The 14,845-nt window shown below is 31.8% G+C and overlaps 1 long non-coding RNA gene across 1 annotated transcript; it reads right to left on the minus strand.

Annotated features, from left to right (window-relative positions):
- Positions 1 to 544: 544 nt before the first annotated feature.
- On the minus strand, positions 545 to 1,118 carry LOC112094437. The gene is made up of 3 exons (XR_002903526.1): positions 904 to 1,118; positions 731 to 809; positions 545 to 611 (listed from the first exon to the last, which is right to left on the minus strand). It is a non-coding gene; the product is annotated as an uncharacterized LOC112094437 (long non-coding RNA).
- Positions 1,119 to 14,845: the final 13,727 nt, after the last annotated feature.

Genomic DNA, 14,845 nt, shown 5'->3' on the forward strand with positions numbered 1-14,845 from the left:
CTTTCTTATGATAAAAAAATATCCTGAGATGACATAAACTCTTTCCAACAAATAATCTTGAACTAGTAACCCAAAATGTCACACTACACCTTGAATCTCACTATCTTAATTGCAATCAAGCTTTTTTCTAATGAGGAAAATAGAGGGTATTTTAGATATTTTGAAACACAATAGAGGGTATTTTAGATATTTTGAAAAACTCACTTAATTGGAAGAGTTGCTGCCCGCACAATCCAAAAGCAGAAACAGATAGATTTTGATTTCGCTTCTTGGGCACTACAAATTCTTTCATAATTGCATTTTAACTTTTTTACCAAACACAAAAAGAAACCCAACTTATTAAAAAAGTGCTTTTGACTGGTTCAAAACCAACATCTGAAAACTATCATGTCACACTACACCTTGAATCTCACTATCTTAATTGCAATCAAGCTTTTTTCTAATGAGGAAAATAGAGGCACGTTGAGATTTATACAAACAAATTAAGAAACAGGCACATCATATAGCAAACACTAATGTCAGAATTACAAGTAAACTCCAAACCTTTGTTCTTGTTGTTGCCTTCCAAGTTTCTCTTTCTCTACTCAGTTTTTCAAGATCCCACTTCTCACCTTGAAATAGATTAGGACCATGATTTAAGTGCAATATGCTATAAATGAAAGTAAAATGTGAAAAGGACAAACACAAACGCACACACACACAAAACATGCAGCACGCTATAGAAACCAACCATTTTCAAGAACCCTTTCTCGAGCTTGAAGTGTTGATAACGCAGCTCCCCAAACAAACTACACAAGAATCTGTCTAACCTGAAACCAAAGAAGAGAACTAAACATAGGTGCCTCTCAAATAAAATTTAGGCATAAAACCAAAATGAACAATAACCAAAAGATAGTTGCTTACCTAAGGAGCCATGTTTGGTGCATTCTTGATACCAAGTTCCTCTAAACAAGTTGCAAAATATTCTAAGATTGCAAATGATGAAAGTTTTCTTTTAAAATCAAAATGAACAATGGCAGAAAAGCATACACAGTGATTTGAAGAAGCTGCACTCAATGTTTCTGGATCTTCAAAGCATGGGGCCGTATCCACTTACAACTACCATATTGTCCAATACACTGAATTGCCACTGATGCAAAACTTTTCTGAAAAAATTAAAATAAAACAATCCACTGAGAATTAACTCAGCAATATTTGTGGTTAACTATAAGATGGTAAGCTTTCCATTGGCCATTTATTATATGAAAATCGAGAGGAAAATGTGCTTACCAGTTCAGATGTTTGGAATGCTATATAAAATCAACGTGCTTACCGCATACATATATATCCATGTAATGGCATGTCATACGCCAACTTTCACAAAAGTTCCAGCCACCTAAGTATAGCATAAAAATTGGTTCTTCTGAAATGTAAAAACTTACAAAGCAGAAACAGTAAGTAATAAATTCAGGAACAGCCAACAAGAAAAAGAATTTAAAATAACACAGCTCCTTATATCTACTCTCCCAGACAAAGATGAACACATCTTAAAGCGTTTTACAGAGAGAATTGGGTAATCAAGCAAATCACAAATGCCCACAAAGAACAGCCAAATAAAGATCTTTGGAATTTAGTTTGCAAAGAAATGGGAGTTTAAACACACACACACACACATATATTGTAAAGTAAAAAAAAATAATAATAATAATAAGGAAACTTAGAACAAATACTAGTTTAAAAGTAACTTGTTGAAAACTTGAGAAAGCATAAAGTCACAATCCTAATACACCAAGCATCTCAACATCTTAAAAAATGACAAAATTTCTTTCCAAAGATCACACCGTCTCCTAAAACCCTATCGTTCTCATATAATTTACCACTAGTTTAAAACCACATCCTAACGCACATGGGGAGCAATTATTTAGATTTTATTTGTATGTAGGGTGAAACACAGGGAAAAAATGGAGTTCAAGAGTGAAAAAGAGACATTAAGTTAGTAGAGAGAATTAATATTTGAAAAGGGAAGAGAAAATGCCTCGGGGAACAAAGTTTTTTTTTTCCCTATCCCACCAAATGTGGGGGGGGGGGGGGGGGGGGGGCACCCCCCCCTTTTTTTTTTTTTTTTTTTTTTTGTATTTTCTCATTTGACGGTTTTTTATTTTACTCTTCTCCTTTCTATTTGGAAAAAGACTAACGATATTAACAGCAATTATAAATTAAAATTACGCTAATACGTTCACCAAAAGACTCATAGTAAATAATAAACCTATTAAAAGTAGGAAATGCAACTACAAATGCAACTATATTAGAACATGTGTCCATAACAATACAATAAAGTGCACCCTGAAAAGTTTCACTTTAATAGGCATTTAAAAAAATTACACTGAAAAAAGAATATACGTTTTTGTACATTTCTACATTAATCCTCATGACTCGTGATTTGGCCTTGTGTCTTACGTTTTTGTACATTTATCCTATATTTCTGAAAAGTGCACCCTCATGCCTTCCATTAGTTAATTTTACTATTACATGAAAACGAGTTATGTCATTTGAAAATTTACACTGAAAAAAGAATATACAAAACACAACATATAGTCAATGCCATGGCTATGTCAACAGGCAAGTCTCGTTGGGGATGCTTTACGTGCAAAGATAATTGGCATCGCTAACGTGTAAAGATAATTGAGCCAACGCTTGTTTCTTTAATTCTTAAGAGAATCACAACAAAGTTTGTTATACACATACACAAAACAGAAGTGAGTTATTCAGGATTTAATGTGACAAAGAAAAATTTGTATATAGATTATGTACCTCCTTAGTACTGCTAGCAACTGAATAAAAACCAATGTATGAAGAGAAGACAATTGTAGATCCATCATTCATCTCGTTTATTCCACAGGGAATATACCTAAAAACAAGACAAGATAAATAAAATGAGACAAGATCCCACTCTGAATTTTATATCCAGTCCATCCAAGTCTAAACCCCCAAATATCCACTGGCTATTATGATAAAAAGCAGGGTTACCAATGTTAACTGTTGTAACAACCATTTGAGACAGGAATTATTCTAATGAAAGTAAGAAAGTTAATGAGAAAATGTTAAACAAATGACAATAAGGATATATAGGCTAGAAATACCTACATTTAAGGAAAAAAAAATACCTCCTTGATCTCAATGCACAAGAGGACAGTGACTATTACACAAATGCTGCACATGAATCAACCACAATACCAAGTCCAGGAATCGTATGACAAGCCAAGAAAGTAGGTATATTGGCCTCACCTCCAATAACAATCTTTTAAATACAAGGAAAGACTAAATTCTACTATAAAAGTAAATCATTTGTTCATATTTCCCCAAAACCTTGATTCTTTTTCTCTTTTTTTTTTTTTTTTTTTTTTTTTCAAAATTTCTACCGTGGAAAACAACCTAGTCAATTTTTTATTTCCCCAAAACCTTTTTTTTTTTTTTTTTTTTTTTTTTTTTTTTTTTTTTTTTTGCAAATCTACTACCGTGGAAAACAACCTAGTCAAATTAAAAAAGGCTAAGATGCATATAACTCTATCGATGTAAATAGTCATAACCAAACCAAAACAAAAGCTTGTGAAGAGAAAGCTAAACCCTAACCCCAGAGCATCAATTAATAACTCTATCGATGTAAATAGTCATAACCAAATCGGAGCAGCAAGCCAAACCTAAAACAAACAAAATCCCAAATAAGAAAGAATAAGGGAGAAGTTAAAACCTGAAGGAGAGAACCGTCCCGACTGAGCAACGAACCTTCGCCTAATAAAGCAATCGGAGGAGAAAATCAAGCGTGAAAATGGGAGGATTAGAGGACATGAAGCAAAGAAACAAAAGGAAGAGAGAGAGAGAGAGAGCGGGAAAAAAAATCTAGGGTGCATTTTGGTCGAAAACAGTAGCCCTTTTTCAATTTTCTATATTAACTAATTGAGTACACGTACTTCGCCCGTGTGTGTTTGTGCTTTAAAATTCATTGGAACTACGAATTTCAATTATTTAAAGCGATGGCTTTTCATTGTTGTTCATCAAATTTTGGGACTTCTTCAAAGTAGCCATGTTTGTTAACGATATGAAGAGGTTTTGCATTGACTTATTAGTTTGCCATTTTTTTTAAATATTCTCAAACTCAAGGTGCTTAAACTGCAAGTTTAAAAAATAATAATAATAATAATAACTAATCTAATGTCTATGAGTTTTGTTAATTGAAACAAGAGGATTTATTTGACCGTCCAAAAAGTGGCAGTTTCATCCAACAATGCAATAATCGCCACAAGTTTAATAAGATTAGGTTATCCATTACATGATAAAAGGATGAGAATTGCAAGAAAAGTTTCAATATCTATTAGGTATCAGATGAAGTATCATAAAGAAAGTCTCTGGAACACCAAAAAACAGAAAAATCAAAACCTTGAATAAATCAACTTCTAACATAGAAATCAAAACCCTGCATTTGTCTTAGAACATTACACGATAAAAATGCTCATTGATTTGGAACTTAAACTATTGTCGTACAAGAGTGAAAAAGAAAAGGAAAGAAATTTTACCAGAGATGTGAACAATGAATAAGGCGATACAAGTATGGCATCTTCCTTTTTTCTGCATATAATTCTCTCTGAAGTTCCTTTCATGCATAATCCTCCACCTTACCCATATTGATATCCTCTAAATCTTTTTTTTACCCTAAAAAAGAAAAAAGAAAAAAACAATAATAAAAAATAAAAGATGCACAGAAACGCACGTCGTAAGAACCCTGAGACGAAGCTGGCAATGAGTGTAATGCTCTGACCAGTTTTCTCATCAAATGTTCCATACACAACTGTTCAAAGGTCAACAACTTATTAGGTAAAAAACAAAACCAATTTCTTTGGAACATGGTTAAGTGTAGAAGAACAAAGTTGAAGTGCAATCACAATAGTTTCCACCATAATCCTTTGCTCCAACAATCTTTCATATGCAGCAATCTGCAAAAGGTCAACACACGCCCACTTCACCTAACCACTAACAGCAATCTATCAATTTTTTGGCGCAAGCCTTTGTATACACTAACTCAATAACGAGCCCATTGAAAATAAAAAGGCAAAAAAAAAAAAAGGAGTCATCTAGAATAATCAAATCCTTTGCCACTGTAAGTTACCAAAGAACATTAACTTTTCTAAATAATTAGTTCATCTGTGTGAGAATTGCCAGTTACGAACAACAAAAATTGAGTCAGCGTAACAAGTGCCAGCGTAGTTTAAGCTTGTTCATAGTATTCAACTCATTCACTTCCAAAAAGCAAAAAGTTAAAAGTAATCAATACTTCTACACCAAGATAGACTAGCCTAAAGACATAAATTCCAGTACCCAGTTATTTGAAACTTCACTAAACTTGTCTTCCTAAGCAAACAAGTATGAGCTTGTTAATTTTAAACACACAAAGCTATGAGTCCATTACTTTCTCTAGCAAGTAAAGGTAGATTTGATATAGTAGAGTCCAAGTAACCCCTTTTTTTTGCAGTATAGATTCAAACTGCAGTGATTAGATCAACTTTTGGTTTTTACTTTTTGTTTTTCTAACAGTGATGACCGTGTCTAATTACTCATGACTACATACGGGAATTAAACCAAACGAAATTAAGTTTCCCCTGAAACAGAACTCACCCGAACCACAATCTGAATAAAGAATATCAAAGAGCAATTATTAGCTCTTAATCAAGACGGTTAGGGTGGCATAATCGAAAATACTCCCACTGTAACCAAACTGCGCAAGTATTCACAAATCTAACATACATCTATACAGCATTTGCTAGAGCCACAGAAGATTTACTTAATAAAAGAGGGGGAAAACACCGATAGCAAACCCATTAAAAAAAAACAACGAGTGGGCAATAAAGGAAAACCCATTCCACAACCCCATAAATTTGTATTAACACCTGGGCTTTAATTATTGGGTTCAGAGGATTCAGAACATTGTCTACAAGGAAATCCAAAGAGAAAAAAATAGGAATAGCCAAATTAAAGCAAGAATTTCAACCTGGAACGAGCAAAAATCGCAAAAATAAAGAACAAAGGGAGGTGAGAGATCCAAACCAGAGAGAGGAGAAAGCCTCCACTCTTATCTGCTTGCGACCGCTGACGACTAACCAAGAAACCGATGCCGGAGAAAGCAATCGGAGGAGGAAAACCGAGGGAGAAAACGGGAGGGTGAGCGGCAGCAAAGCCAAGAACCAAAAGAACCACATACAACCATACCTAGACACCAGATTCGCAGGTTCCATGCTCGGCTTTCTCTTGAAAGGGTTTGACGATGGCGGTAGTGGCGGGAGCGGGCTCTTCAACTTGGCGGCGGAGATCGCCGGCGAATGCTTCGAAATTGGGGGCAATGATTTCGGATCCGACGGCGGAGCGTTCTCCATGGAGCCCAACTTATAGCCAGGGCTTGGCTACGCTAAGGTTGGGCGAGGCTGGAGACTGAGAGGGTTTTGAATAAATCGAGGAAAGAGAGAATAAACGGAAGAGAGAGAGATTGAGAGGGTTTTGAATTGGAAATGGAGGAGAAGACAAAGGAGCAAGAGAGAAGGGAAATTGTAGCCGTTGGAGGAGGGAGACAGAGACAATGGAGCCTTGATGGTTTCTTTGTCGGTGTTATTTTTTTTATGGTAAAGTCGGTGTTATTATTTTGAGAAATAGTAAAAAATAGACCAATATGAATAAATTTGTCAAGTTATGAATAATTATGAATAATAACTTGTTAAGTTATGGTTCATAACTAGATAAATTATGGACAAAAATAGTAATTTAGCCTATTTATTAACTTATATAAACTATTAACCTATTAATTTTAATTAATCTCAAATCTTGATCTATTTTATTCTTTCTCCCTATTATTTTTGGTGCTAAACGCTTGGCTTTTTATTTTTTATTTTTTTTACTTTTTGCTATTTGTTTTAACGTTTTTCTACTTTTTTTTTCTCTCTTTACTTCTTTTTTATCTTTTTTTTTCTCTCTTTTTCTACTATATATTTTCTCTGCAACTTTTATAATAGGATGAACATTTTTTACCTACTCATTAGTATTATTGTTTTAACTACTAGATTAACTTTTTAACCATTTGATTTACATATATGCACGTTAAAAATTAAAAATACGTTACACATAACTGTTTTCAATCATAGATCATAATTCAAATTATTAGAATATGAAAAATTAATCTAGTCAAAATAACAGTACTTATTAGTAGGATAAAAACCAGTTCATGCGATAAGGGGATGTTTGTTTCCTGTATTCGTCAATGATTCTGAATCATGATTCATAATTCTCTACAGTATTTTTCTCTCACAAAAAAATACACGTAAAACGAGAATAGTTATAAATCATGATTTTGAATCCACGAACCAAACAATTCTTAAATTTTTCATCTTCTCTTACAATTAAAACCACTTGAATAAATAAATAAATAATCACTTATATCTTTATTTCTTTTTAACTCCACTTAAATGTCAATGGCCAAAATAAAGCAAATGCATATCTTCATAAGTTATTTGTACAAATAACCATTTTATCTTTAAATCTCTAAGTAAAGTTATGTGCTTGCCTTTTTTTTTTTTTTTCCTTTTCTTTTTAAGTTTCAACTTCTTTATTTTTTATTTTATTATATTTGACTACTGCTCATTACATGATAGTCTAAGATAGTGTATTTTAGGTGCTTTAGTTTTTTTCATTTCCCTTTCAAGTTTCAACTTTTTTATTTTGTTTTATTTTGTTATATGTTTCATGTATTTAATCATGTGAGCTTTTCATTTAGATTTTTATTTAAATTCTTTTGTAAAAGTTTTTGTAATTTTTTTCTACCTATGTTCGTATTCTACATTATAAAAATATCAATTCTAAACTAGTCAAGAGAAAACAAAAGTTTTTGAAATTCTTTTTAGGGAGAAAGGGGGAAATAGTATTTTTAGAAGATCAATAAAAAATTAACAACACAAATTTTTAAGAAGATTAGTAAAATAGTATAATTCTAATAAATATAGATTACCACACATTATTATATACCAAAAACGCCCTCAGTTATAATCCTATTCAAAACCTAATTACTATTCTCACTCATCCACTCTCTCTCTCCCTCTAAAATGATTTACTTTCTCTCTGATCCTCTCTCATCATAGCCAATATCTCTCATCTGCTCTCTCTCATCACCGCCTATACCATCTCGCATCCTCTGGCGTTATCCCTCCAGCTTTGATGACATCAGCGAGAAATGAGGAAAATTGTAGGAAATAGACATACATTTAAAACTTATAGAAGTAAATAACCAATTTAGCAATAAATTAAAATTGATAGGAAATTTCATGATTTTAAATTTTCATTTTTCAATTTCACCTCTTTCTTGCTATTTTTTCCTTTTCTTTTTTCCCCTTTCTTTTTCGATCTTCTATTATCTTTTCTCTATTTACTCTCTCGCCAACTCTTTTGTGTATATCAAGGATTTACCATTAAAAATTGTATAGTTCTTAAAAAAGTGATGCTAATTTGATGTTGAATTTGACGTGTATATCTAAGTTCACCATTAGAGTTTGTACATGCTAATTTTTACCATTAGAATCTCTACATGCAATCTTGGTAAATCTTAGATATACATGAATTTACCATTAGAATTTATACTATTCTCTTTTAAGTGATTCTAATTTATTAGTCCTGTATATACTTGAATTTACCTTGTAATGACCAATTTAATCAACACTAACAAATTTATGTGGTGTCGATCCTCAATCAACTTAGTAGAAACGTAAGTGGCAAGAAATGACAAATGTAGAAAGGAGGAAGGAACCAAAGCAAAAGTGAATTTGAGTGGGATAAATATAAGCAGTAACATCACTTATTTAACTTAGATATTGTCATGTCCCGAAAACGGGAGACACAATTAAAATTAACCTAGATTTAAAACTCTTAAAATCGTAAAAAAAATAAGACCCACTCGAAAATAACAATAAAATGACTGCCTCGCGAGGACTTAAAGAAACTCCAAATAGTTTCTCTCTCAGCTCTTCCCCCGGGGCTTTTCCCTTTTTTTTGGGTGCTTTACTCCGTGGAATAATCGTTTGTAATGCAGGGGGTCCTCCTTGGTCTTGCGGCTACCGAGGCTTTATAAAGCATTCCTCATTCACACGTCAGTAAAGCAAACAAAAAGCCTTTAGTGCTCTGATTATGCATGCCACATGGCAAAGTGTAAAGCCTGGAATGGAGAAGCAATCTATGCTTTGAGCGCGTGTTGGAGCGCACGATTAATCTGATCTGAAATTCCTTTAAATTTTTGAATTACTTTTAATCCCAATTAGTCTCCTTAATTGCCTTTACACCTAATTAAAACACAACTGAGGATTAATAAAATAATTAGAGGAAAAACTAAATAAAATCAACTAAAATAAATTAAAATAAAACAACAAAAAACTAAACTAAAAATAAATAAAATAAATAAATTCTTTAAGAACAAAATAAATTTAAATGCAAATAAGAATGAAAATAACTCTATTTTATAGAGTTATCACACATTGTTTGGCAGGTTGACCAACTCAATGGAGTTTATAAACAAGCTATGGTAGATCACATTTTTTTTTTTACCAAGAGAAATGGTGATGATATTACTTTACTTATTGTTTATGTTGATCACATGATTGTTACATGCAGTTGTCCTGAAAAAATAGAAAAGCTCAAGAGTTATCTAGCCATAGAATTTGAAATGAAGGACTTAGGTACTCTATAAATATTTTTGGGCATTGAGGTTTCTCGGTCCAAACAAGGACTTTTCCTTTCACAACGAAAGTACACATTAGATCTCTTTGCTAAAACTGGTAACTCAACTTGTGAACCTGTGAATACTCATATTAAAGTAAATCACGACTTGTCAATCTATCCTGATAAGATTTCCACGAATATGGAAAGATATTAAAGATTAATGGGGAAGTTGATCTATCTAACCCGCACTAGACTTGATTTATGCATGAATAATTTGAGTAATCAGCACATAAATGCAATAAATCGTATCCTAGCCTATCTCAAGTCTTTTTTAGGCAAATGAATTATGTTCTCCAGGCATGGACATCTAGAAACACAAACTCTGACTTTGCTGGATCCAAATTAGATAGGAAATCCATATCGGGGCATGTGTCAATTGTCGGAGGAAATTTGGTGACCTGAAAGAGCAAAAAATAAGATGTAGTCTCATTGAGTAGCACGTAAGTAGAATATTGTGCTCTTCATCATGTAACCACTGAACTTACTTGGCTAACAATCCTCTTAAATGAGCTTGGATTTGGCCCTAAGAAGCCTATGGTACGCTTTTGTGTTAACACGATGGCTATTGAGATGACAAACGATACAGTACAACAAGATTAGAACTAAGCATATTGAGCTCACATAAACTACATCAAGGACAACTAGATTCTTCTGGCCAAATAAAGAGTCCCTACATCAAGAGTGTAGATTAGTTGGCAGACATAATGACCCATGCTATTGCTAGTGGTCCATTTTATGGTTCATTATCCAAGTTAGGCATGTGTGATATTTATACACCAACTTGAGGGAGAGAGTACGCGTATAAAGTCAGCAAATATTATGTATGATAATATTTCCTTTATTAGCTAGGATTAGTTGTCTGATTTATTCTGTTTGATTATAATTGATTGTACATATTATATAGTTGATCATCCTAAAATAGGCACATGTATCTTATATTTATACCCTTAAGATATATGAAATTATTTATTCAGCCAAATTATCAAATTTACCTCCTCTTGCCATCTTGTGATAATGAATATGACGTTTGTCTCTCTGTAACACCTCATTTTAACAAGTATAAATATAAACAAAAACTAAATAAATAAAGATTTAAAAATCAAGAAGTAAACAATAGATAAACATTAAAGCAGACAGGTCCAATGTACACACACTAAATAAAAATAACAATTGTGTGAGTAACTAACACAGAAAAATATAAGACTATAACCGCAATGATAGTCAAATTTCGATTAACAAAGAGGTTAAGTAAAATGGTCAAATGCAAATGCTAATATAAATAAAAATGGTGTTCACTAATTTGCAGGCTGAATAAAATTAGTACATACACTGAACAAAAAAAAAAGGACCGCGTAAGTAAGTAGCCAAAAAAGAAAACAGAGGAATATAACCTCCTTTCTAATCATATTTTAATTGACAAATAAATTTTGTACAACTAAAGTGATTTTCATTGATTTACTTGTATAGAGTACAAAAGTTAAATAAAAGAAAGAGAATCATACGGGAATGCATCTACAAGAAGAAGAAAAAAAAAAGAATAAAACAAAGTCATCAAATTCAATTTATCAATTTCAGTCAACTAGATCAACAATTTACATGCAGTAAAGTGAAAAGCACAAGAATACTAATAAAAGGATACTAAATTATATGAAACCAGTAAGCAAACTATAATCCAATGGGTATTTGAACCCTAAAATACCAGTTCTTAAAAGGCATTTGAAGAAAATAAATATTTTTAATTGACAATAACATTTAGAATAAATGTTTAAAATAAAGAAGAAATTAGATATCATTTTTTAGCATTAGCTCCTCTTGCCATCGTCTGAAAATAGAACATAAACAAAAAAATAATAATAAAAAACTTAGTAAGATTTAAATATCAAGAAGTAAACAAGTACATATCCTAAACCAAAGTAATTGTTGAGTTTATTGATAAGATGCATCGTGACTGCTACTTTGACTGAGGATGCACCACTTTGACAGGGCACATCCTCAGAACCACAACCTAGTGAAAAAAGCCACAAATACTTGGTAAAAGACGAAATTCCTCAAAAATTCCAATTAACTAATCCACTAACATTTATCGGAAATGATACAAAAAGAAAAGAGGATATGAATCCTCAATGTAAGCAACTCTAAGGTGAAGAATTCCCAAACTATCTCAATCCTTCAAAAGCAAGCCTATGATCATTGATGAAAACATATTTACGTTAGCGTATTTATCTTCTCCTAACAATAAAAAAGAACTGTATTGAATTTTAAAAATTACTCTCTCAATTTTCAACAGCCAAAAGAGAGAAAAAATCTATTTTTTGTATCGATGGAATAAGTGCTTAACGTGACGTTTTCTCATGAAAAAATAGCGTGATTATCTTCGTCCGTCCAGTAAAAAAGTAATTTTTGAGAAGTAGTTAAAATTATGGTTATTTTTAACAACAACTTTTGGAGATATATGAATATTTCACTTAACCCCATATTTACTTTTTGACATATAGCTAACCCAATATTTTTGAAAAATCACTTTTGACTAAGCTTCTGATTTCCAAATGGAATATGACATGAGTATGATACATAAGTGTTTTAAGAGAATGACGTGAAAGTGTTTTAAAAGGGATAAGGTAGGAAAACAAAACATTTAAGTTTTGAGATAAACAAAAGGGAAAAAGAAAAAACAAGTCAGAGAATAATCAATTTCTTTTATTTTAGATCTATTTTTTCTTCTCTTTCTCAGAACTTATTTTTATTCAAAACTACGTACTTTTTTAAACCATTTTATCCTTCTAAAAATAGTTACTTTATTAACAAAAGAGTCAAAGGTTATATACTTCAAAATGTCAAGAAAGCTAGACCTTTAAAAATTAATGTGAAGAGTCAAAGTGAAACTAGTGAAAATTCAAGAAAGCTAGACCTTTAAAAATTAATGTGAAGAGGCAAAGTGAAACTAGTGAACATTCTTGGGTGGACAAGTGAGCTTATTGTCACAATCTGCAAAATTTTGCCCCATTTAAGCGTTAGAGGTTTGCAAGAAGACTTTAGGATTCTCTTGAATGTTCTACAATTGTCTACCATATGGAATATTCTAGACAATCCTAGAGAAGTATAGAGTTTGAGAGAACCTTGAAGTTCTCTAGAATCTTGTGGATGATTCTTAATAGAGTAGTCCTTTGTGAAATACTCAAGAAACTTGTAGATGTGTCCACATTGTATAATTCTTTAGAAAGTTCTAGACTAGGTTGTGCTCTATAGAATTCTAGAATGTTCATAGAAGTGTCACCTTTGCCTATAAATAAGGGGAACCTCCTCATTTGTGGACCAAGTTCCAAATAGCCTTGTAAAGTTCTCTTCTAGTAATACAACTTTACTTGCCTACTCTTTGCCTTGCCTTCGTGAGTTCGAGTGAATTAGGCTTTCTTAACATTTAAGTTAGTGCTAAGGCCGCACGTTTGCTTACTTGAAAAGTAAGAGCGTGACATTATGCATGTAATATAGTATACTTTTAAAAATTGACGGTGTTTGCCAAGCGAGATATGTCGTCACAGCTTAAAAAACAACATTAACTATTGAAAATGACAAGCTTTTACTAGGGTAATAACTCAAAAATGATAATTTATTCTCCAAGCGACAATGAATCCTATAAACAAAAGAACCGATAAAACAACACTAAATTTAAGACATCAAAATAAAAGGAAAAGATCATAAATGATAACATATCCCAACAAAAATTTTTCCAAACGACAATGCATCTCAAAAACAAAACAAAAAAAAAAAAAGAAAAAAACAAAAACGACTGTGACGAAAACAAAAATATGTAGCTTAGTTGGCTTTTTTTTTTTTGACGAAAAGAAAATATGTAGCTTCGTTGGCAATTTTTTTTAATGAGTTATTTGAAGTCTTTCTCAAACTCTCGGCTTTTTTTTTTATTGTCATTATTACATGTCGCAATATTTCCCTCTCGTATTCCCTCTTCATTTAAGAAAGAACCTAAACGAAAAAGAAAGCCTAGTTACTAACCATTTGAAATGAAGAAGTCATAAACTGTGAATACATAAAATAAATAAGAATAATAGTCGACTAGGAACCTCTACTAGTTACACTTCAATTTACAAATAAATTCAGTACAATATCCCAATATAAATAGTGATCCAAATGAAAATGGTAATCTTAATCATTAATTTATTTGCAAACGGTGCAAAGTTAAATAACAAACAATGATAAAATGCAAAAGTTAAATAACAAAGAATGATAAAAACATGCATCTAAATAAGATGCAACCAAAACATAAACTAAATAGAGCAAACAATATCACCAAATTTGTTTTCCAAATTTTATCCATCAATTGTATCATTTTTTCATGCAATACAGTGAAAAGCGTAACTATCTCAACTCGAAAAACTATACAGTAAACATGTTCTAATCAATAGACAAAATTTGCAAATAAGTTAATTTACAAACTGATTTAGGTGAATATGAAAAGTACGCAAAAAGAACATGTTCCAATCAATAGACAATTCACAAACTGATCCAATTACTATGAAAAGTAATAATAAGCGTTACAAAAATATGTGAACCCTATGAGCAAACAATTAATCCAATGAGTATTTGACATTGAACAAAAAAGAAAAGAGAGAGAGAGAGAGAGAGAGTAGTATTGTAAGTAAAAAACAAAGAAAAAAAGAAGAATATAACCTCCACCCTTATCAGATTTTAATTGACAAATAAGTTAATTTATTCGTGTAGCATGTAAAAGTTAAATAGAAAAAAATAATTCACAAGATAATGCAACTGCAATAAGAAGTAACAAAAGAAAAAAAGGAGCAAATAAAGTCATCAGACGCATTGACCAAAATTTATCCATCAACTGTATAGTGAGGGAACATGTTCCAATTAGTTGACAAAATTTGATAACTAATTTAATAACTATGAATACTAATAACAAGGTATACTGAATGGAGCCAATAAAGAAACAGTGAATCTAATGTGTATTTGAACCCTAAAATACAAATCCTCAAAAGCACTTAAGAAAACAAATAGTTTTTAATTCACACTAACATTAAGAATAAATGTCTAA

Source organism: Morus notabilis, unplaced genomic scaffold, assembly GCF_000414095.1.
Source record: "Morus notabilis unplaced genomic scaffold, ASM41409v2 Scaffold152, whole genome shotgun sequence".
NCBI classification, from domain to species: domain Eukaryota; kingdom Viridiplantae; phylum Streptophyta; class Magnoliopsida; order Rosales; family Moraceae; genus Morus; species Morus notabilis.